Genomic DNA, 21236 nt, shown 5'->3' with positions numbered 1-21236 from the left:
TCACATTTCTTCTTAAAACTTTTAATGTAACTTTTCCTCAATACTAGGTTTGGAAAACTTATATCAAGGCTGAAATCTCCAGATGGATAGGAAGGAACTATTTGATTAGGTTTAACACTCTAAGTGTTTTTATATGATTATTCTCCCCAGGCACCAGAGGGTCTCCTCCAGTATTATAGCCAAGTGTGCCATATTATCGCTCTGATCTTCAGGTTACCACTTCAAGACACCACAAAATCTCTGTTGACATACCCTGTAGAGAGGATAAAGTCCACACTAGAACCAGCTTAGACCCTAGTAAGTGAATGGAGCAAGTGGAGAGTACTTGAGCAGAGGGACCGCACGCTTCATGTTATGTTTATGTTGAGATTCAAGGTTCAGGTGGATCAGATTTACCATGTTGTTGCATAGACTAGATGAATAGGAGCATATGCTTGAAATTTAAATTAGAGGCCAGAAAAAAAACCAACCAACCATCCGTCTCCTGGGTAGCTCAGTACTTGATTTTAAGTATCTGGTGTTGCTCTCCCAACAGCGTGCAGAGAGTTCTGGTTTTCAGAAAGGCTGTGGTGTTTGCTGATTGGGCAAGATAACTTAGATCTTCCATGTCCCAGCAAGGACTTTTGCAAAAATCAAGCTCTGGGAAAGGAGATTTTCTCAGCAGGTGCAGGGTATTGCTTTCTGTTGGCACAGCAGTTTTGGTTTTCCTAAGATGTATATTTACTTTATGTAGCTCTGAGTGTAATAAGAATGCTAGCAAAAACCACTTGGAAAAGGAAAAAAAAAGGAAATGTTAAACCTTAACTCGGTATTCTCAATGAAATGATTACTCCTTCATGATGAAATTGTTCTTGATTCTTACTGTAAACCTTTCAATTTCTTACATAAATCGCATGATTATATTTACATAAATAGTTGCACCCTGGAGTACAACAATCCTATTGTACACAAAAATCCTATTAAAATTTTCTGAGAACTTCCCTGGTTTGAGCATTGGTCTGTTATGCATAAAACCAGACCTTCTCACTTCTTTCTTCCTTCAGAGACAAACTGTGCATTTAGAGGCATGCACCCAAATACAGAATTGATCCCTTAGAATTCTGTCTTAGAATCCAGTAAAGGAAAACACATTCATAACTGAACTGGTGATATTTCAAAGCAATATTATGTTTTTTCTTTCTTTTCTGGAGTCAGATTATATGCATTTACAGTTTACATAAAAAGTCTACCCAAAGGTTTTTGACTCATCACTGAAAGAAACAGCTGCTACCTTGTCTTCTACCTAAAACAACCGTGGTCCAATACCTAAGCAAGAGGAAGGCTGTGCCTGAGTTCATCTCTCTTCAGTATTTTTCTGCTCTAAAGAAACAAACTTACAACAAACTCCAGATGAATATTCCTCCACTCCACAACACAATGCCAGCATATAAAACTTGAGTTCTCAAAATGAGATGTAAAGAAAAATATGGCCCAGAGTGCTCTCTCAGCCACTTGGATCAAGAAGTACACATCACTCTCTGACCCTAATTGCAAAGCAATACTTTAAATAGATACTGTTAAGTAAGCAAATATCAAATATCAGCAGCTATTTATGGAATCAGATTATTCATACTGTAGATAGCATATGGCTGAAACTATAACTGTGCTGACAAGTTGACCACTGATCCTGTTGCTGCTGTAATTTGTATGCATTCTGATATGTGCAGGAAAAAAAAAAAGTTTCTTCACAATCAAAGATTGTATGAAGGATATAAAAAAATACTATGAGTAGAAGAACTTTGGGAGTAATTGATAGTAGGCTTGATTTCTGAAGTAAACAAAAGAAAAGGTGAGGATTTGACTCAAAAAGAACAACTCTTTCCCTGTGTATGAACGTATGCATGCCTATGCACATCTCACCAACTTTGTTTCAAAACAAGATAGAAAGTCAATTAATTGAAAGCAAATGTATCTTATTTTAACTCTCCATTTAGCTAGTACGCTGAAAATATTCTTTTTAAAAACAAAGTCAAAATATTTAGAAAGTACAATAATGAACAGTCTACCACTTCATTTCCACATTAAAAGGAAAAAATAATAAGACCACCATGAAATCCCTTTCCCAATTTTATCTGAATTTCTTGTAAGTTTTCATTTCACCAAAATTACGCATTTGGTAATCAGTTTCCAGCAGAGAAATGTAATCCAAACTTCTAGTGAATGATATTCCTGGTATAGTCAAGTAGTTCTGCAGGAAAGATACCTCTGTGTACATTCTGTCATGATGGGGGATGCTCACAAGGGTCCTAGGGGATTCTGTAATATTTCAAAACCAAGCAGTTTTGTGCACAGGAAGAAAAGTAAATGAAGCAAAAGTGACAAAAAACATTTGTAATCTGAAATGCAGGGACCAGGATGCGTGGCAGGCAGTAATCCTAGCAGGTGAGTGAAGCAAATATCCCATGCTACTGCAGTCCTGCAGTCTGGACATGCAATTCAACTTATTTTGTTAAGAACTGATAAATATTTGATTTTGAGAGTGATGGCTAGTGACAGTGTATTTTGTATTTCCTGATGCAGCATGAATATAAAAATGTTTCATATTTCATATGGAAATGATTTTAGGATGCTAGCGACATAACATTCAGGGAATGGACAGTCTAAAATTTCTATAAACACCAGAATCAAGGCATTTATGAGTTTTAGTAAAAAATTTTATTGAAGTCTGGTCATGTTGGCATATTGTGCATTTTAAATGTAAATTAGATTACTGGCAGTAGATTCAATTTAGTGGTAAAAATGTAAAGAAAACAGTTGGGCTACAGATGAAACAATAACGTGGCTGTTCTTTAGTTAAGAGAAGAGTGAAATCCAGAAACAAATGGTGTTTGGGAATATTTATGGTAGAGGAAACATGCTGCATACGATTAACTTTGTCAATTTTATGCAGCACAGTAGTTTTTGTCCAGCTTTGAAGAGGAGTTTCTGATAGCGAACGTATGATAGGGTAAATGGATGGCTCTAAAGATTTGCAATGGAAACAGAAATCCTTTCATCTTTAGCTCGCTTGTTAAAATGCAGCATAGGCTGTGGGAGATCAACGTTGATGACTTTGTGCGTACAACTTGTCTGACATGACACCAGGTCTGCTCTGCCCTTCCTTCCCCCATTACAATATTTCATATCCAAAGCCTGTGTGACTAAAAAGGACCATACTTTTTGGCATTGCATTGGCAGTTCTAGAGGAAATCTATGACTGCTGAGATGTGGGCATTTGTCTTCTTTCCCTCTTTGTCTTATAGTCCTAATGGCTGGACCTCACTGCATTAGTCTGCAGAGACAATACACCTGCTTGTTGGGCATGTCTTCAGTCATTTCAGAAAAGATTTCAAATCTCCTGAAAAGCATCAAGCATAAATAAACCAAATTAAAATTATAATAATAATAATAATACATCAGCGAAAGATTTTGTTACTTGTAAAAATATTCAACAGAAAAATTCAGGGTGTGGGTGGAGAGAGAGCTACTTTACTGGACTATAAGGAAGATTCAGAATATGTTGGAAAGCAAATCCCATTTGCCTCGAAGATGCAGCTGTACTGGAATTTGATGATTTTTCATGTACAGCAACATCTGCAGATTGCAAGTGGGTAGACCAGTGCAGCTAAGTAGAAGTTTTAATGCAGTTATTTAATTGAGCCAAATCTGTTCTTGATCCAAAGCTGTTAAAATGGATACTGTTCTTTTCACAGACATACAACACAACCCATTGCCCCAGTGTTATTTCTGCTGTAAATCATTAAATTGTAGGAAAAGAAAAGAGAGTGAAATTAGAGAGAAGTCACCCTCCCACACCAATCCACCAGGCTAAAGGCAAGTGTCAGAGTATTCTCTTGTAAGAAATGGACATTAGGGTTAAAATCCTATTCTGTGATGAACTAAGCTAAGCTCCCTTTGGAAATGAATAGCAGGAGAAACAGAAGCCTCCCACTAAATACAAACCATGTTTGCTGAAATGACACTTGGGCAAAGCTCATGTGGAGGAGAGGGCATGGCCTGGGTTCTGACAGTCACCTTCTGTGTATGGGAAGGAGAAGCAGGGAAAATAACCTAGAGTGTAAGAGCACAGGTTTTTGCCAGCCCAGGGTCAGGTTTGTGAGAAACCGAGAAGGTGAATGAGGTTTTCAGCTAAGAACTAATTGGGCAACAGGCTTGAAAACTGAATCCTGAATTTCTGGCCTCCAAAGCATGACTTCTGTACAGCTTCCTCAGGTCCATCAAAGAAATACTTGATGACTGATGATTTAATTTTATGGGAAATCCTACAAAACTGGAGCTTTGTTTAGCTGAATTAGAGTAGTTCAGGCACTGCAGTGACTAACAGCATTAAGCAGCTCAAAGTCATACAGAGGCACAGGTAAAACTGAAATGTGAATTACACAAAACTGGAACTGATTTTGCTTTTGGATGTGTTACTCCAGCTGTTGGGACCCACAGCTCCTCCATTAGCAGTACTCTTCCCGTGGGAGGATGCGGCCTGTACATATCTGCTGTAACATTCATCTTGTGAACTGGCTGGTTTGTGGGAAAGGCTTTGAGCTCATATCTCCCTTTTGTTCCCTCCAGCTTCCAACTCTGTACTTATTAGTCAGCACAACTTTCATTGTTTTCTGTTGTGTTAAAATTGGAATTGCTTTCGCAAGAGCCTTTGACACCTCCTCTCAAGTGGGAAGTTCACTTCAGTGGTTAGACATCTGGCTGGAGATTTGGGAGACTGAAATCAGTGTTTTGCTCTCTCATTGTTTTCTTTATGCCTTTGGCTGTATCACTGGAGGAGGAACTCATCTCATCTGGCTTCAGTTGTTACAAATTAGGCATCTAATCTGAGCTTGTTGTATATGCTCCCTCTGTGGTCACTGGAGTGGAACAGGCACCTCCAGGGTCTGACCCATCCTTCTTAGAGATGTCTGCTCCATCCAATGTCTACAGGAAGATTGAGCAGCTAGTTGGGATCCATATGCCTTACTTACAGGTCCCTAAATAAGTAAAATTGAGTCCTATACTTAGTCTCTGTTTTCTGTCTGTTACACAAAAATGGAATCCATTAGGCTTATTAAAAACAATACAATTCTATAGCTATTCCAATTACACAAAAGTAAGGTCAACTTGGAAAGCAATGACTGACTTTCAGACCACATACACAGGAATCTAAAGGAATAAAGAGATGCCTCTTGAGCTTTTAAAATCTCCTTACTCCTAGTGAGATTTTCAATTGCTTACCTCTTGGCTCGTTATAAGTAATTGAAAATCTCACTGAATGCCCACCTGTGTTTTGAGGTATTTAAACACCTGCCTCTGCCCCTAGTCTTATTAGGTAGAGCACTGTACCATGATGATGCTAGGTTTCCAAGTGCTGTTTTTCCTAGCTTCTGTACTGTTGCTTCTGTGCACTGCAGTTCTCACTCCTGGTAGAGGTAAGTTTGGGTGAGGGGCATGCGTGATGCATAGCACTGCAACTCTCCCCTGCTGGTAGATAATTCTTTAGGATGAGAGCTGTGGTGGTGCTAGGGAGAGAATCACTGGATCATTAGCCTCTTCTCCAATTCAGCTGAAGTGTGTAGAAACTTGGCATGGTAGACGGTCTTATGTATAAGCCATATTTTATTGCTTGGAGTTGACAATTCAGTTGTGACTGTGAAACTGGCAAGTGACAGGCACAACACTGAGGATGTAATTTAATTTGTCCTTTCTTTTGTGCTGCTTTTCTTCTCTCGCTCCTTGCTGAGTGTCTCCATCAAGACCAGCGTGATAAGAGTTAATGTGCGGTCTGGGAATGAATGTGTGTGTGGTGGAACCCTTCCTCCCTTCTGATTCTCCCTTTCCATTCCTTTGTGTGAGCAGACTTGTTCACTGTCCCAGGAGTGCAGGAGGCAAAGGTGAGAAGGAAGCTAACAAACAAGGAAAATAATCCCTTTGCCCACCCCTAGTGGAAACTGTTGTCTACAGCGTGGCAGCTAAGACAGAACAACTTAGCCCAACCAAATCTCTTTTATTATGTTCCTGTGTTTATTTTTCCGCTGTATTTATGACTTAGCATGTTGTTTTTGGTGTGGAAAGGACTCTAAAGCTGTAGATATGTGTTGTAATTATACAAATTCCTCTGCATGGAGTCTGTTAAAGAGATTGATCTATTTTTATGAGGACACACACAAATACTCATTTTGATGGACCTCATTGGCATTTATTGCAGGCCTGCCACTACTAAAATTTAAAGCCAACCTTGTAAATTTTATGGAAACTACATGCTGCAATTATTAGCCTGAAGACCTCCTGTCTCGCAGGAATGAGTCAGATTTTGCTTTCCACGTACGTTCAGGTTTACACCTGAAAGAGATTAGTGGGGACCACCAGTAGCTTGAAAACCTAATCTCCAGTATTTTGTTTCCAGTTTAGCTCTGAAAGATACTCCAGGTGTTCTCATTAATTAGTCATTGTAAGTCACTGTGTCACTATTGTGCATAAAACAGCTGTTTTCCTGGTGCACTTTTTTCTGCAGGAGTGTTTCAATGTAAAAGTTGGTTTGTATACTATTTAATGTTCAGAAACAGTGTTTGTGACTGGTGAAAATGAAACAAAAACAGCCCCTAACAAATCAATTTAGGAAGACACATTTGTAAACCAGAGTGTTTTCTACGAAGGTGTAACTTTACGGGTATCAATGGTTTATGGGCTGTTTGGCCCAGTCCTGTGATGAATGGGCCAGGGGACCCACGGACCCACGCCCTGGGAAAGGGAAAAGGGTAAGGAGATGGGCCTAAGAACAAAACAGTGGCAACAATCTGAGGAGAGACAAACTAATTTACTAAATAAGATATCAGAATGCAAAATAACACACTATAATACAATATAATTACAATTTAAGCTAATAAATCCAATACAATGAGAGAGCGTGTCCAAAATTAAAGTAGGCCTTGCTCTCATACCGGTGGTGAGACGACTGGGGAGCAAGATGCTGCTGGGATGAGAGACGGACAGAGAGAGAGAAAGGTCTTGTGATGTGTAAGTTTTTTTCTTTCCCTCTGACCAGAAAACTGTAACAGGGTCACAAAGTCCTCTGGGGAATGTAGTAGTTCTTCTCTTCTGAGAACCGGGTACATACACTACATGATGTTATGATGTGGAGTACCAATAACCAAAAATCATAAAACCATGATAGCGGGGTTCTACCAGAGTGGATGGTCCAGCTAAACATCATAAGCAGATCCTGCTTTTTTTCTGTGGCGAAATTCCTACTAATTTCAAGAATTGGCTGTAGTCCCTATAGACCGTGCATGTTGTATTCCTACCCCTATGACCTTATTTTGTAATCACAGACGCTGAGGCAGACAGATTAAGTGGATTAGAGCTACCAATCCAGCCAATCAAAAGGGAATATTGATAATAAATGTAGCTGGAAAGTAAGGCTTAATAATATGCAAAGTATAAATGTGAGTTTGTGTATTTTGTTGTATACTGTCCAATAAAGAGCCTTGCAGAATCTTTTTTCTTTACTTATGGCCAGTAAGACAGACTGTTGGAAAGGACAGTTCAGCTGAAAACAGCCAAAACATTGTTAAATAAAGAGAACTTGGGTGGGATCTAACAACCATGAGTTATATTTATTATGCAGCTCATTATGGTGAGTCTCTAGGAGAAAAGATATTGTCAAACCTTCTCATCCTTATTTCAAAATAAGTTCTTGTTTTTCTCAGATCAGCTGGACTCCAAAGGGGAAGGGGGAGAAATATTTGTGCACTCTTTATCTTGGTGGTATCCTGTACCTCTCCTCTGAAAAGCCAGCACTGTTCTCCAGAGCTCCTGATAGTGCACCTCTCCAAGCATCTTAGGACTGCTTTGCAATGGCCTTTAAGCAGCAAACCTTCCTGTTTTGAAGTAAACTCAGAAATGATGCATGTCAGATGTCTGGTTGTGAAACTTGTACCTCCAAATTGCCAAAGAAGGGCCAGTAGCTGCAGTTATACTGACTAATGTTTTAAATGAGAGTTGATACATTTAATTTAAGTTCCCCCAGAAAACTTGATAAGGAACAAATTATGACTATAGTATGGTTGTAATAAAAAGTTTGCTGTACCTTCTTTTTAGCATCCAGTTTTTTTGGTTTCAGGGAAAGTATCAGAGGAGGTAAGCCACTTCTGTGCCTTGAAAAAGTTATCTCGTCAGATCTCTAGTTAAAGAGATGGAATCTGATGTTATCTTTTTCACTAATCTTTGGATCCTGGCCAAAAGCAAGAACTCGAAAGAATTTGTCTTTACCAAAGAAATGGAGAGGAAGTTTCCCTGTTAGAGGAACGTGGGTGACAAGAAGAAAGAGTGATCTTTGGGTGTGGGTGAAATTAGCATAAAAATGTTTGAAAGTGTTTCTTAACAATGTGGATCAGTAATAGAGTGTGTCAGAACTGGAAAAGGGGAGTAGTAACCCCTCTCCACTGTGAGGAGAAAGAATAACTCAGCAAGGTATTAGTCTGTGTAACATATTTTTAATATATTTGCTGAAGTGCATACTTCTTGGATCCAGAAATGTCATGATGACAGGCTGCAGTAAAGATGTTGCAGTTTCATAAGAGGATATGGGCATCCTGACCTGGTCTTTGGACTAAGGTGGATGACAAAAAACTTGAAAAAATATCTTGAGAGTCCCTGGCAAATGGTAGGTCTATGTGTCTGTGTGAAAATGCCTTAGATTAACCAAAATTATTGTGAAGGGTAAAAGCACTTATAGTAAAAAGTCATTTGTAAGAGGAGGGTGCTCTTCACTCATCTGCAGATAGATATTGCTCTGATCTGTGCTGTCCACCGAGCAGTATTTATTTTTTATTTTCACTTTTTTCCTGTAGTAATGAGGAGTATGTCAAGCTCTCTTTGACAAGAGGGTAGGACTTCTGAGAAAGAATTCTCTCACAGTTTTTTTTTCAGAATTTTTGTTTCAACTTCAATAGTTTATCTCTGGAATCTGATACAACTTTTTAAATTGAAGGACAGGAATTCTGTAGCCAACATTTTTCTACTGTAATAAATTTAGCAAATATCCTGATTCTAATCGAATACATCATAGTTGTTTGTGGAGAAAAGCAAGTCAGTTGTGCTCTTTCTCTGATTTCAGAAGTAGCTGTGCATACGTGAAATGTTGTTGCTTCACCTTGTGAGAAACCAAGATATAATAAGGTGCAAAATGCAAATAGAATTTACAACATAATGTGCTTTAATTTGATTTGACGTTAGATTTCTACTCTTCATCTTTTCATGATAGCTACTGAAAAGATGTAATTTTATTTTGAAGTCTTAAATTTTACCTTTGGCATACCCCATTAAATGGAAATTGAGGAGGGAAAAGTTATAGTGCAGAGTTGTGGACACATGCAAATTAAGTTTTGACTTTGATTATATTTTTTTCACTTGCTATTTGAGATGTGCACTCATTCTATTTTCCTTTTTGGTGAATATTTATCCTGATGGCTATTGCTAAATAATTGCTTGGTGTCTAAAGCTTTTTCATCTGACGGGCAAATCAAAACCTTGATCAAGGTCAATTGTTAAGGTGTCGAAATATGAAAATTTAATCATCACCAACAGTAAAAATGATACTCAGAATTATGCCTTTAAGAGAAGCCACTATTTACCAAGGAAAGTGTTTTTTATATCCAGTGATCATAGTAATTTCTAAAGTGTAGCATCTTAGAATTTGCTTTGGCTTATTCACTTGAGAAAATGGCTGTCTATTCATTCACTCAGGAAATTCTGGACAGCTAGTCAGAAAAAAAAAAAAAACAGACAAAATCCAGTCTGATCAAGAGTAACACGGGCTTTGTCTAAAACTTAAAGAAACTTGGTGCCCTAACCGTGGCTTGATCTGCCTTGTATGCTTTCAGTGCGCTGCAAGTCTCTTATCCAAAAATGGCCCACATTTGAAAAATGATTTCTCAACCACTTTTAGTAAGACCAGTGTGAAATTATGCTAGTTGGAGAGTTGTCTTCCATGGAGCTAGGCTCTCCTCACAGATCCAGCAGCTGTTCACATGAGACCATAATAGCACCTGGTGATGCGTTCCTGTACAACAAACACTTGATTTGTCTGACAATTTTCTGAACCCACTTCTGCAGTACATTTCTAATGACTATTTGCATGCACAAAATTGGAACAGGAAAATCCAATTTGCCATTTTGTGCAGCAATTAATTTAGATATACAGGTGATTTTGACACAACAGAATGACACATAGGCTTCATCTGGATGACAAGACCCTCTCTTTCTAGCTGGGGAGTTGCACAGTATTTGATAATCACTGTGTTGCAGCTGGAGCACTGGTGTCATCCTTTATGGCACAGAGTCTCACACAAGAACGTTCACTGCAAAAGGCACAAGAAGGTCAATATCCCCATAGAAAACTGCTTTTTGATTACTTACCCAGGATCTGGGTAAGATCAGACCTCACTTGCTGCACCTGTTGTCCCAATGCAAATCCAGTGCTCCATTCTGTGGAAACCCAAGGATTAGACCTGTATCTAGAGGCTGTACATTATTTCAGCAATAATAATGATTGCCTAGATTGGCTAGTTTGGAGCAAGGAGCCCAGCACCATTCTGAAATAATCTCGTGTGCTTTGAGTGCATCTCAAGTTCTCCAAATGCTTTTGTTTATTTTTAGTTCATTTTTTCTTTTTTTTTTTCGCTTCTTGATGGCTGTGTCAAAAAAAATTAACTTGGGAGTGGCACATCTTTTGTTCCAAAGTGGGTACTGAGTTTTCACCAACAGCTTCACAAGACTGCTGAGAAGATACCTTTGATACTTTCTGATAACTCCAAAGTGGCAGGACAGTAACGCAACAAGAAGGCAACTGTTGGTTAAGTACCCAATTAACAAGCTAAAAGTGAAGACTATGTGGAAAGACACTGCACTGCTTTACAAATAGTACTGTTGTATTTTTTCATTGTGCCTAATGGTCTGCTTCTCGACAAAGACACGGGGACCTCATTCATTAGGAACTCTACATGGGACATCATTATTCAGGTTATTACCATACTAATTTTTCTAGAACCTTTCAATCAGTGGCATGATTACAGTCTTATGCAGATATATCCAGAACAGGTAGTTTAGATATGTATAGTTCTGGTAGTATGCAGTACAACGCATTGGCAGAATCAAACATCATAAATGACATCAAATATTTGACAAATAAAGTCAATAGTGCTGTGCTGTTACAACTGCTCCTCTAGCTGGTCTTGAGGATGGTTGATTAAAGTTTGCTTATGTCTATCTAAGAAAGAACAGTCCCACCTGGGGCCGCATGTACATGGTAAAGTCAGCATGTTAAATTCAGTGGTAGAACTTGGAGTGACTATTACCATGATACTTCTACAGGAGATGAAAGTGTAAAAGTTGGATTGCTCTAATGGCACAGAATTAAAAAAAAAAAAGCCTCGGCAAATCACAGATCTCACCAGTCTCTATCTTTGGAGTGAAAAGGAGCCTTTACATATCATAATCACATATGATCGAACTTCCCACGTAAATGCAGGGCCAATTTTTTTTTTTAATTCTTTATAGAGTTCTGAAGATCTCCAGGTATGGAGGTCATACTCTCTCTGTTCAATATGTCTCAGTGTTTTGTGAAGATTATAACTGAAGTTTCCCTTGCTACAGCTTCTGTTTGTTGCCTCTTGTCCTTTTTCTGTGCACCTCTGAGGAAAGCAGGTGATTAACATTCATTACCCAAAGAATGCTTCTTATCTCAAATATATCACATAAGATCTTTTCATTTCTGCAATATCCTATTAAATGCATATCAGTGGGAGAGGAGAGAAGGAAGAAGGTCAGGGCAATACAATTTTTTTTTTCAAAGTGCTGTTTCCTCTAAGGATCACGAAGGCCATACTACAAAAGAAAATTAGGTGCGCCTCTGAAGGTATTATATCTCTTCTCAGAAGTATACTTGCAAATGTGGGCATTGAAAACTTATGAATACTGAATTACTTGACTTGTCCAAAATCACAAAAGAAATTAACAGAACCACTTCAGTTTTCATTTTAGACATCACCCTCTATATCAAAGCAATTCAGGTCAGAGTGTCCAAAAAAAAAAATGCATGCCTGTTTTTTCTTACTGTCCCACTACTGAAATATTGGTACAAATACTTCTAGCTTGGAAACTAAAAACACATCAACAGCTATGAAAGCTTTTCTTCTGAAAAGAAGTGTTTCATTTTCTTTTGGGTTATTTGTTTTTTCCCTTCGGTGGGCATTCAGCCATTTTTACTTGATCTCTTCTTGCCACCTTACATTCATAAAAATGTCAAGAACACAAGTGTTCAAAATTCTTTTCTCATCCATGCTGTGGTTCTATAGGGAATTTTTCCCCAGACGATGTTATTTGAACTTGACTATTGACAATAAATTTATTGTTTGTAGAACTCCAAATGTGTGATGTCCTTCACTTTCCTGACTTGATGCTTGTAATTTTTTCCCTTTCTGGGAAAATATTGCCACACACAACGCACTTCTCTCTGTTTAGAAGAAGTTCTTTGGTACTTCCCATGAGAGGGTCGTGTAAGGTAAGGCTGTGAGATGAAAAGTTAAATTGTGTCCATGGCAAGCAGGAACAAGAATCGTGTTTGAGAAAAATAGTCCATTTCCCTTCCTTGATCTTTGATTTATACTGTTTTTTAGCAACTGAAGTTTGTTGTCATGGCCCTGTAAGTTGTTGTGGTATGACAGTAGCAGCCATATGACCCTCAGCCTACCAGTGTAAGTAAAAGATGTAGAGGTACTGATTTGAAAAAGATTGGTTTAGCATGCACTGTTTTGTATTTTACAAGAATTATTGTATTCTGAAAGCAAGACTACAGCAGTGTTTCCAACACTTCTGATTTTACTACAAGTCTCATGACATTTGGTGTTTTTGCTTAGAATGCCAGCTCCTAGAGACATCTCATTACCTGTGATTCTCAGTTTTCATAGAAAAGGGATAATTATAGCTCTTGCAGTTCCCAGGAAAAATACGCAAATCTTAGCTCCAAAGACTTAAAGCAAAAGATAAAGACCAAAAAACTCATAATATTCCAGTTTTTGAAATAATCTTACAGTCTTTGTTTCTGATTCAGCACTTCTGAGTGTTTGAGTCTGGCAGTAGATTTCCTCTTAAATTCATGGATTACTTTTCTTTAAATTAATTTCATATCTATTTACTGATTATTTTTTTTTTAAATCTTTGCTACTCCAGATTGAAGTTCTAGAAGATTGACTTGAAAGGCTCTGAGCCTCCTCAAAAATAGCATTCATAGGTGAGTGACGTGAACAAGATATTTGCATGCCCAATAGAGATTTATAACTGGGAATATTTCTGTATGTACAAATACAACATATGTAAACATTACTGGAACATTTCAAAATAGAATTTTGAACATTATCTGTGTTTGCAGCACTTAGAGGACTACAGAATTTTCCTATTTTAAAATATATAATCATAGAAAAGTCTTAATTTTGGCACATGTGCAGAGCTGCATGGAATGTTAAAAGAATGTGCAAGGAGGGTGTATGAGTATAGTAGATCTACTTGTAAGTTATTTTGCTTCAATTCCTTTTCTGTGGAAAGTGATTGGGATCATTTGTAATAATGGGAGGGTTGACAAAACAAAATGAAATCATAAATATGATGCTCTCTTCCTGGAGGACTTCTTTTTTTTCCTTCAAGAAGAGAATGAAAGTAGTTCCATGTGCCCAAGGTGGTTTCTCATGAGGCATGGACAGCGACCAACAAGAAATAGCGTGTAGATTACAAATGATAAACACACAGAAGTGTATTTGTATTTGAATACAAAAATACTTTGGAAATAACTTTGGAGAATTCATAAACTACAACAGTTTGTTACTATTTTTACATTTACTCATACATCCATGTTTATATTTTACCAATCAGTTATTTATATCAGCTCATGTTGCTGCCATGTTCTGTTTATATGGAAGTATCTGAACAGACAAATTTTCTACAGCGATGTGGTAAATTCCAGTCATGCACGTCTGTGGGGTTCTTTTGTCTGTTTGGTTTCTTTGTGTGTGTGATTTGCTTGAAGAAATAAGCAAATAAAGCAGATGAAGTGAAGTAAATAATCAAGGTATAAAAACAATTTCTTGCTGGAAATTGAGAAATTCAAATATCTGAGTACAATTTTCTCCAAATAAAATACATTTTTTCTTTCCTGCTCGGGTTTTTCTGCCAATATAACAGTAGCTTGTTTTTAAAACTAGGGTTGTAGTGTAGGCAATGCCAAACCAAACAGAGCTGGCTATAGCATTTTGATCATTTTCTCTGGCCCACATGAAGCCTATATACTGTGTTTATTACAAGGGCTCCTCAGGGCTAGTCAGAGGCATTGTGTTCACCATTAAACTTGCTGTGTTTTACAAACACCAATTAAGAAGCAGCCTTTCACACTCTGCTACCTCCTCCGCCCTGCGTTCTACATCTTAAAGTGGTGAGGGGAAAAACTGTACAATAAAAATTTATCCTATATGCATGTGTATATACATGAGTATGTATGTATATGGAGGTGTATAAATTTCAGAGAAGTTGAAGTCTCTCCTGTATAGAAAGTGTTGTGAGATGTGAGGGGAGCTCCCAGCATATGCTGCCACAGCTCTGCATAAACTGGTCTGGCCAAACTTTCACAGACAAAAACTCTGTAATATTTTCTGTTTGTTGCGATCAGGAGGAAGCTCTTCCCATATGGGGATCTGACCATCAAACCTCGTGCTCTCCCACTTTTCCCTCACTGGGATACCTCTGTGCTCTGTGCAGAGCATCACTTGCAGTCACCACTCATAGGAAACCACATCGTATGATCAAATTCCTACACAGCCACTGACATTCAGGTGCATGAAAATCCCATGGCTTCTCTGCTTTGTTTCCCCTTACTAACTTTGTTTTGCACTTTTAATATATCAGTGTACTGTGTTTTGCTCTATTAAAGTAAACCATTCAACTAAATTTCCAAGCAGTTCTCCCATATTTTTTTATTGGATTTGAAATGGATTTGTCAAGAAAACTGTATTGCTGCAATTTATGAATGTGCTGAGGCTCACTTAAATGACTGTGTCTGCATTTGGAACAGGAAATGTTAAATGGAAATAGAGAGAGAATTTGTAAGATTAATTTTCCACTACTACAAGTCTTGATCTGAAAAATAGATTATTTCTTTTTCTCCTTGTGTCCAGGAGACAGTGCTATAATTTCTTAATAAAGATCATATAGCCTTGGAAAGCCATTTAACAAGCTTCCTTGGGATATTACAGTGCAAGCAAGGTTTGTCTGTTTAAAAAAAAAAAAAAATCTGAAATGTGGAAAATAATTTTAAATTTTGGACAAGCTGTGGATCCCTTATTTGATCTTTTTTCTTAAATGAAGTTACAAAATAGATCTTGTCCCCAAATACCCTGATATACGATGATTAAATTCAGTCTTGCATGAAGACCTGGCATAAATCCTTTGCATCATAGCTTAATGATTTATTTTGCTTGGAAGGTAACTGTGGTCCTGAACTTGTCCTTAAATGAGTCCAAATGACTTCCATGGTAGCTGGATCAAGCCCTGTAGATTGTGTGATAAAAGCCAAAATCTGCTTTGAATAGACTGTGCTGGGTCCAGGGCATGATAGGACGTGGCTGTGCAGGAGTGGATGTGAAACATAGTTTTATTTTCAGAGCAGCTGGAACATGCCCTGAGGTAGACCCCAGCCCCATGCCTCCTGTGGGAGGGCTGCAAGATGAGGGAACAAGGAGCCAGGATGCTCCCAGGCCAAAAATTTTCATTTCCATCCATTTGGGCAGGAATCCCTAGCAGGATGGCTGCTGGGGAGAGCAAGTGGAAGGAGAGGAGGCAGCTGAGTGGAGACTTAGAAGTGTTTCCAAAGATGGCTGTGGGGCAGTCAGCAGTGGAAGGCAGCAGAGCCATGCGTGCTCCATGTGGGAGCCAGGCACCATTCTGAGAAGCTTCAGAGGGGTACAACTTCTGAGGTCTCCCAGTCCTACTAGGGTTCCAACAGGGCTGTGTGCAATGCACTGGTTTACCGTCAGTCACTCATTTCTTCCTTTCCTGTCCTCTAGGCTGGATTACGTCACTGTGCCAGGGCATTAACCTTGAGGTTTTTGCATCTAAATTTATTTTGTTTTGAGTTTTCTTCTAATATTAAAGCTTTGCTTCTGGTTTATAAGTACTCCATTTAAGGAACTATTTAGCAGTAACAACATTCCTGAGTTCAATCCAAGGATTGAGCTAATTATGGTTCCCCTTCAAAAAATCCATCTTTAACTCTCTTCCCTCCCCCCCCACCCCTCTGCTTTGGTCAGAGATACTGAAGATAATAAAGAGCTAAAACTCCTACTTAAATAAACAGACAAATTAATTGGATGCACTGTGTCTCCCCGATTAACAAATTCAAGTCTTGCAATCCTTATTTATGTGAGTCATCCTGCTGAGTGGAAATACTTGTGTAAGTAATACCTTGATTCTTGAGAATTATATTAAAAATCCCAGAAAGTCCAGGAGGTTCTTTTTATTTTAGTATCTTCTGTAAATGGGAAAAGGAAGACTAGCAAGTAATATTTTAGCAATTCCTTGGCTAATTAAAGTGGCTGGTGATGAATATACAAAAGAAAATTCCTTCTCCTGCAACCACATAACTACTGCGCTAATTCTTCAATTTTATATCCAAGAAAAAGCATGTCTTAAAGTATCCTTGGAAAAAATAAGCCTCTTCTGTTTATAGGCAGTGCAGTTCCACATTCTTGGTATATGGAACACCAAATGTCCTGGGATAGCCAGCGTCCTGGCAGAGAGCCATGCATCTTATTATATGGTAGGAGAGACAAATTTCCTCCTGCACAGTATGTCTATAAATAAAGTGCTTCTTCCACAAGCAATTAAATGGAAGCATTTTTCCAACCAGCATGCAAATACAGTTTTTGTTACTTTCTGCAAGTAATAGCCAATTTGTGATATTAGTTTAAGGTCAGAATTATTTTAATGATGACATTAAAATGCTTTCTCCCTGGCTTGCACAGGGATGTTAAGAAAACTTTTTGCTACTTTTTTTTTTTTTAAAAGGGCATTTCTTCACTTTTAGAGGATCGGGCATTAAGAAGGCCTCCTTGAACTATGTAAGCTGTCCGTGATTAAAGTGCTATATGTGCGTCTCAGAGGGAATTTAAAGTTAATTACTAAGGGTTGCCATTCTATTGAGACTGTGTTTGCAGGCAACTTGTAATATCTTTGAAGCATTTGTGTAGTTTATTTATGTAGCGCCTAGCAAAATAATCTCATATTTTTTGTTGATATCTGTAAGGAGATACTAGAAAAGAAAACAATTCTATCTGACTCTTAATCTAAAATCTGGATAGCAGATAGCATCATCGATATGCTCTTACCTGTCACTTTTATTCAGAATATATGTTGCGTATTTCTGGGGTTGAGTAAGGAGGTTGTTGAAATAAAGCAGGGAGAAGGCTAGGGCACCTTCATCTGATGGTTTTGGTAGCTTAATTTTTATAGCAACTGTAAGTCTTAGAAGGTGTCTTTGTTTTTCAGCAAAGTATTGTGGTATTCTGTGTTACTATGCCTATCCTAACTCCTTTCATGGATGAGGACCAAAAGGAAACTGGAATGGCAGTCTACCTTATTATATGAAAATATTTGTTATATTACAAATAGAACAGCTTAGGGATGATTGATAGGAAAACAAAGATTTTCTACTGTAACTGGTAAGTCTCTAGCCATCATACAGAATAATTGCATGATATATATCCAAATTATTACCTACACCTTAATTTTGTAAAATCACGGAAACGCAGAACTGTAGAGGTTGGAAGGAACCATTGATGGATGTCTTCTGCATCCTCCCCATGTTCAAACAGGACCACCTTGAGCAGGCTGCTCAGGACAGGGACTTTTGAATATCTCCAGGGAGGTTCATAAATTCTCTAGATTACTTGTTCTCCTCACAAGAATTTTTTTTTTTTAAGAAAGAATCAAAAGAATCAATTTCAAGTTTATTTTTTCTCTTGTCTCTCCCTAGAACAAAATCTGTGCAGCTTTTCTACTCAACTTCCTTTCTTCTCCATTATGAAAGCTCTTCACATGTAAATGATATCCCCCACAAAGAACTACTGCCAGAAGGAAATGTTTGTAGCAGTGGCATTCCATATGGTAAGAAGGGTGAAGAAGTTACGATGTTGAATCAGTGTTGGAAATTATGTTGTTCACATTGTAGTTAGAGGCATTACTGAAAATAATTTTGTGAAAATGTTGTTTATATAATTGAACAGTGGAAGGAGTTAATATTTTTTTTATCTCTGACTGTTTCCTGATGAAAAACAGTGGTTTTTAATGTATTTTGAACTAGAGTGTGGGGGATAGTTTCTAGGTAGCTTTGTCTGTCTCACACATTGAGTGACAGCCAGAAAGGTGTCACACATAGATCTAAATGGGGCTATCTTTTTGTAAGACAAAGTATGTTCTTAAATAATAAATGATCCTGACAAGTTGTTTATTACCAGCAGTTAATGATCTGTTTATTAGTTAAAGTCTGTGGCTGTTAACACTCTAACAAATCAGTTCACTCTGTTAAACATCAATTTTGAGTACATTATTGGTATTAACCATACAACGAACTAGAACTGTTGCAGACAGTTGATTTTATTGCTGTGGTAGAATTGTATAACAGGAGGCAAAGGTGTTTGATAGGATACCAGTGTTCTTGAAAAGAAAAATAGATTAGGTTACAGTTGTTTGTACTGGTTAACAACTGGCATTTATTCATAGTGAATGTGTATTCTGTTTTCCCAAATGTCTCTCAAGTAGGTACATTCTGAAGTCCTAGATTCTCTAATTTCCATGTTTTTAATACTGTAAGGATTATTTTTGCTTGTATACATTTACTTTGGGAAAAAAATACACACATATATATATATGATGGGCTTAGAAATTAGTTTCTAGGAGGCGTGTGGAAGAACTTGCTTTAAAAAATTGCTCAGAAGCTAAATTTTACTAAAACCACTTGTTTGTCTGAGCAATTGGCACCAGATCAACTGATTTTCCAGACTAGTTGCAGCTACTGGGAGGAATAGGCAGAGACAGAGTTTGAAGACCATGTTGGATCTGCATTAGGCTATGCTTCACTTACATCGTGTTAAATTCCCACAAGCATCTTCAACAAAATAAAGTTCCAGTGGAAGACCTCGGATATTAGGTGATCTTGATGAGAATACTTGGTCCTGAGTGGAATGGTGCTCTACACAGTTCTGGCTCTGCCTACTCCCAAACCATAAAATACACATATTCCAATTTTGCATCTGATCAGGAAACTAAGCTGTAAAAGTAAGTTCACTCCTAGGGCTCAAGTGGTGGTAATAAGTCTGGCAAGGCTGGATAAATAGGTGTGAGAATTACATTCCAACCCACAAACTCAAGAGTTCAAATCTGTTCTTTCAATTTTGGCCCACTTCTCATAAAAGGTAGCTCTGATACTTTCAGCATTTAGAAATAATCCTTTGATACATTAGCAGAAAGTAATCCCCAAAAGCATTTCTCTAAATTGTATCAAGAATACTTTTTTTTCAGTCTGTCTGAAAACTAAAATGTTCTTATGTTTTCTTGATATTGAATTAATTACATTGATGCAAATCACTACATGGACGCCAAATCCTTTTCCCCGGTTCTAGAATGGCTTATTCTGGTTTAATTTGAATGTTTCTTAAAACAGCTGAACTCAGCTAAAATAAACATAGTTAAAACATCCATCAGTAGTTCATAATGCTCGGCTAGTGCAAAGGCTATCTCAAAATCACATTTTAAATTAAATCACACTGACTTGATGTTGATAATCTGCAACTTGCCTGAGGTAGAGCAAATTACTTGAAAATGTTTTCTACCACCACAACTTCAACTGTAGTGTAAAAGGTCAGTACAGAACAAGAATTCAGTAACAAGAGTGACACTTTGGACCCTGCACAGCAGGATGTCTAGCAGAGTTTTCTGTAATGGTATTAAAGTGCTTGGCCCTTTTTATGCTCAACAGGGCAGTAAATAGGTTGGCAAACAAGGAATAGGAGGACCTGTGGTTTACACCCAGTGTCAACAACAAGATAATTTGCCTATGAGTTAGTACGGCTTTCCTAAGAGTTTTAATTCCCCCAGAGGCCCTGTGGTTTCCATCTATTCCTGCAATTAGCCCTTTATCACACGGGAAGGTATTTGCAATGTAATCTGAATTAAAACTTAACCCAACACCTGTTAAAATCCAAGGTGCTGAAGATTTGCTGGCATTCTCTTGCTGTCGGTGTGGTGTCAGTGTAACCTGTTCAGGGGCTCGAGCTTCCCCCATGTACAGCTGAGTTCTCCCATGCCACAGCAGATTTCTCTGCCCCAGAGCAGTCCCAGAGTATGAAGTGACAAATGAAGTATGAAGCAAAATGTGGGGGTGATCTCAGTTCTCACCCTTGCTAGACAGTGGCACAGACTTTCCCAGCTACCTCTGGGAGCACTGAATCATATTTTAATCTTGCAAAGCATGTGGAGTTTATAGACCAATGATATGAAAATGATCTTAGCTGGAGTCAAATCACTCGCTGTAGCCCTTGAGGATTATTGCCTGCAGCTGAAAGTTTCTCTGGTTGGCATTCTGAATTATTTAATTCACAGGGTGCATTGCAGACACAGCATGATTACACAAAGTCCGCATCATCCAAGGAAGAAATCTGTGGCCGCTTGAGCTGATTGGTAGTGCTATAAACTCAAATGCACTGACATTTGCTTCTTGCCTGAATTGTAATGATCTCTTCTGTATGTGTATTTGTGTTTATACATTGTAGCCTTGTGTTGGAAGACATGAATATTAAATGTGTTTTTCTTCCCTGACCTGAACAGCTTTTACTGACTCTTACTCTACTCTGTTTATACAGTGCTACATAGCAATGAGTGCTTTTAATAGAAAAGCCTCAGAGTTGTTTCTGGTGGTATGTATTTTTTCTTTTCAATGTGTGCACCATGATGCAATGCTTAGCCAAAACAGCTGACTTTCCCTGTAGTTTTATTTTCCTTCAAGATGCAAGAAGAGCAAATCTCCAGTTAAATCCCACTAAGAGAACACCGCACATGACACATCAGAGAAAAACTCATGTTTTACCAGTCTGGCTTGAGAACATTTGAAATTAGAC

General features: G+C 38.0%; 1 long non-coding RNA gene across 2 annotated transcripts; it reads left to right on the top strand.

Annotated features, from left to right (window-relative positions):
- LOC110401555 lies at positions 5365 to 20935 on the top strand. Of its 2 annotated transcripts, XR_002440427.1 has the most exons (4): positions 5365 to 5453; positions 13252 to 13312; positions 18098 to 18228; positions 20722 to 20935. It is a non-coding gene; the product is annotated as an uncharacterized LOC110401555 (long non-coding RNA). The 2 variants fall into 2 exon arrangements; XR_002440426.1 differs by having other exon boundaries at positions 18098 to 20935.

Source organism: Numida meleagris, chromosome 6 (genome assembly GCF_002078875.1).
Source record: "Numida meleagris isolate 19003 breed g44 Domestic line chromosome 6, NumMel1.0, whole genome shotgun sequence".
Taxonomy (NCBI): Eukaryota; Metazoa; Chordata; class Aves; order Galliformes; family Numididae; genus Numida; species Numida meleagris.
This window is presented reverse-complemented; position numbering and strand designations above follow the sequence as displayed.